The 4560-nt window shown below is 38.3% G+C and overlaps 1 pseudogene; it reads right to left on the minus strand.

The window, feature by feature from the left end:
* Positions 1–2224: 2224 nt before the first annotated feature.
* On the minus strand, positions 2225–4128 carry LOC114051427 (annotated as a pseudogene).
* Positions 4129–4560: the final 432 nt, after the last annotated feature.

Raw genomic sequence — 4560 nt, forward strand, 5'->3', positions numbered from 1 at the left:
TATATATATATATATATATATATATATATGTATGTGTGTGTGTTTATATACACACATATATTATATATACATACACACATATTTTACATATTCTATATATATACATACATACATACACACACATACACACATATATGTGTATATATATATAAAACACTGAGATCATGAAGTCATAAATGTTCCCCCCCAAAATAATGATCATGTCTTATATTTGATAGTATTTATAGAAGATTATCATATATATTAACTTATTTTACCCTCACAAAAACTTTGTGATGCACGTAGGATAGGTATATTTAATTTACTTTTATAGTGGAAGAATCTAAAGTCCAAAGAAGCTCAATGATTTGCACAAGATTTTGTGAGAAATTTGAGGCATGACTAGAAATCTAAGTTCAATTGTAAAATAAATGTTATTTAATAAATGCAGGAAATAATGCACTTCTATTTTTTTTACCAATCTGTTATCTTTTTTCGACTATGATAACTATTAAAATTAGATATAAATATAACTTTAATTTACAACCATATTTTAAAATCTGAAATTTAGATCATTGTATCACAAAGTTTTAAACCAATTTTGAAAAAAAATAAACATTTTTATTTACATTGTTCTTATTAAACTAGTAAGTAATAATATTTAGTGAAGGCAAATATTTTGTACTGTTATGGAATAAAATAAACTTCAACTTATCCTTTTAAATTTGTATATTTTATAATATAAATAAAATATTGATATTACAGGACATATATATATATATATATATTACTTATAATTAAAATGTGCATGAATTAGAAGTATTGCAATTTGTTTTTATTTGATGGGATGAGCTCCAATATGTTTTGAGACCTTGAATTCAATATGTTAATCTAGCTGAATCCAGCTGTGAATTATCTACAAATTTGAAATGCAAGTTATTCCTTGGTAGATCCCTCCCTTATCCCACTCACTCCCTAATAGCAATGCTACCCTATATACCATATTATACAGGAAAATGAAATAAGTTGTCCTATGACAATTGCAGTGGACTCTCTCATTCTTAGTCATTGTTGGTAAGATTCTTGCCAGAGTCATACTTAGCTAGCCAATTCTTCACTTAGAAGATGGCCATCTTCCCGAGAGCCAGTGTGGCTTCAGAAAGGGCTAAGAAATAGTTGATGTGGTGTTTCTGCCTGACAACTCCAAAAGAAATGCCAGCAGCAGAACAAAGGTCTGTATACAACGTTTGTTGATCTGACCAAGGTCTTTGATACTGTCAGTCATGAGGGCTTGTAGAAAATCATGGCAAAATCAGTATTACACATCAGTTTCATGACAACATGCTTTCATGGGTTCTGGATAATAGAAGGCCCTCTTGTGCTTTCTCAGGTACTAATGGACTGTGTGCTGCTGCCATGCTTTTCAGCATGATGTTTTTGGTGATGTTGTTGGCTTCCTTCAATGAGGATGAAAATGGCAGCTACCAAACTGAAGGTAATTTATTTATCTTGAAAAGGCCACAAGCCAAGACTAAAGTAGAGGGAAAATTGGTGTGTGGCTTTTTTTTTTTTTGGTAGATGATTGTGTACTCAACGCAGCTTCTGAGTATGGATTTATTCTCTGCCACTTGTGTTTATTTTGGCATGACAATTAACACCAAGAAAACAGAAGTTCTCCACCAGCCAGCACTGCATCATTCACACCTGCAACCATTGGTTACTTTTCAGGGAAGTCCATGTAGATGATGAAATTGTCAGAGCTAGCCTCAGTGTTTGGAAAGTTCTGAAGGAAAGTATAGGAGAGAAAAGGTATTAGACTGCCTACCAAACTGAAGGTCTACAGATCCTTTGTGCTGACTTCATTTTTATATGCCTGTGAAACCTGGACAGTATGCCAACACCATGCCAGAAAACTGAATCGCTTCATTTAAATTGCCTTTAGGAGATTCTGAAGGTCACCTGGCAAGATAAGTTACCAGACACTGAGGTCCTTCCTTTTTTTTTTATGGTGCCAATTTTAAATAGATTTTATTTTCCAGGACAAGAATTGCATTTCCACTTGTTTACAGTATTGATAAAATGCAATATTGTTCACTTCTCTCCCTCTGCACAAATTCATGTATTCAGAATGCCCAGATTTACACAGTAATTTAAATGTAACTTTTAAACCACTACTTCCTTGGCTATAAATTTGAGTCCTTCAATTTTTGGAAAGCTATGTAGACTGCTCTTTCTTTTGATGTGTTCAGTCAACCTCTTAAATGGTGGGTCCTGAAGAAGCACCTCCAGATAGGGCTTCTCACTCCTTTAGGAACCCACCGGCCATGCCTCCTGGCATGCCCCGTGCACTCTTGTACAGCTTAGTAATGATGGGGTTGCAGACCTTCTCCAGTTCTTTCTGCTGATGCTCAAATTCTTCCTTCTCAGCAGTCTGGTTCTTATCCAGCCAGTTGATTATTTCATTACATTTGTCAACGATCTTCTCTTTGTCTTCATCACCAATTTTGCCTCACAGTCTGTCATCCTCTACAATAGCCTTCATGTTGAAAGCATAAGATTCAAGAGAATTCTTGGAAGACCCCTTGTCTCTCTGCTTCTCATCCTCAGCCTTGTATTTCTCAGCCTCCTGGACCACATGTTCAGTATCTTCTTTGCTCCGATGACCTTTGTCTTTGGTGATGGTGACCTTGTTCTCCTTGCCTGTGCTCTTATTTACAGCAGAAACATTGAGGATGCCATTTGCATCCATGTCCAATGTTGCTTCAATATGAGGAACATCCCTGGGTGCTGGGGGGATTCCTATGAGCTCAAACTTGTCAAGCAGGTTGTTATCCTTTGTCACTGCTCTCTCACCTTCATAAATCTGAATACACACACCAGGCTGGTTGTCTACATATGTGGTAAAGGTCTGTGTATACCAGGTGGGGATAGTGATATTACATTTGATAAGGGTAGCCATAACTCCACCAGCAGTTTCAATTCCAAGGGAAAGAGGAGTGACATCCAACAGCAGTAAGTCCTGTACATTCTCAGATTTATCTCCAGACAAAATAGCAGCCTGGACAGGTGCACCATAAGCAACGATTTCATCAGGATTAATACTCTTGTTGAGCTCCTTGCCATTGAAGAAGTCTTGCAGAAGCTTCTGGATTTTGGGGTTGGAGTGGAACCATCCACCAGGGCAATGTCATGAATCTGTGTTTGTCTAACTTGGCATCTCTTAAGGCCTTTGCCACAGAAGAGATCAGCATTCAGCTCTTCAAAATGGGTTTGGGTGATTGATGTATAAAAGTCCATACCTTCATAGAGGGAGTCAATCTCAATACTGGCCTGGGTACTAGAAAAGATGATATGCTTTACACATTCACAAGCAGGTGGCAAACAGCCCTCTTGTTCTCATCAATGTCCTTCTTGTGCTTTCATTTGAACTCTGCAATGAAATGGTTGACCATTCAGTTGTCATAGTACTCCCCCACCCAAGTTGGTTTCCCCAGCTGTGGACTTGACCTCAAAGATGCCATCTTCAATGGCAAGAATGGAGACATCAAAAGTACCACTTCCAAGGTCAAAGATAAACACATTTCTCTCAGGACCAACATTTTTGTCCAAGCCATAAGCAATAGCAGCACCAGTTGGCTCATTGGTGATTCAGAGCACATTGAGACCAGCAATGGTTCCAGCATTTTTGGTGGCCTGATGTTGGGAATCATTGAAATAGGCTGGTTCTGTGACCACGGTCTTCCCAAGGTAAGCTTCAGTAATTTCTTTCATCTTCATCAAGACCATAGAAGATACTTCTTTTGGATAGAAACTTTTTGTCTCCCCTTTGTATTCCTCTTGGACCTTAGGCCTATCTGTGTCATTCACCACCATGAAAGGCCAATGCTTCACATCTGACTGTACAACTGCATCATCAAATCTGCAACCAATCAGATGTTTGGCATCACAAACTGTGTTGGTGGGGTTCATTGTAAGTTCATCCTTTGTAGCATCACTGATTAAATGTTCTATGTCTATGAAGGTGACATAGATTGGGGTGGTACTGTTTCCATGGTCATCAGCAATGATCTCCACTTTCCCATGTTGGAAGACTCCCACACAGGAGTAAGTGGTGCCAAGATCAATGCCAAATGTGGGTCTCTTCGACATGATTGCTGGGGATTTAGGGTTTGTAGATGACTGCTGTGGAGGATGAAGGGCTGCTGCTGAGCTGAGTAACTGAGGTCCTTTCTTGAGCTAAACTGCCAAGCATTCAAACTCTATTGCAGAGTGTGTAACTTCAATGGGCTGGTCATGTTATTCAAATGCCAAATGTACATTTGTCTAAAAGACTATTTCACAGAAAACTCACACAGGGCAAGCACTCACCCAGAGATGAGAAGAAGCAATACAAGGACACTCTCAAGGCCTCTCTAAAGAATTTTGGAATTGATTGTGAGACATGAGAAGTACTGGGGCATAGGACAGCCCAGCATGGCATGCCCTCATTAAACAAAGGTGCTGTGCTTCCTGCAAAGCAGGACTGTAGTAATTTAAAAGAAATGTGTGATGCACAAATTTTGAGATATCTCTACTCCAAAT

Source organism: Vombatus ursinus, unplaced genomic scaffold, assembly GCF_900497805.2.
Source record: "Vombatus ursinus unplaced genomic scaffold, bare-nosed wombat genome assembly UNPS02014802.1, whole genome shotgun sequence".
Taxonomy (NCBI): Eukaryota; Metazoa; Chordata; class Mammalia; order Diprotodontia; family Vombatidae; genus Vombatus; species Vombatus ursinus.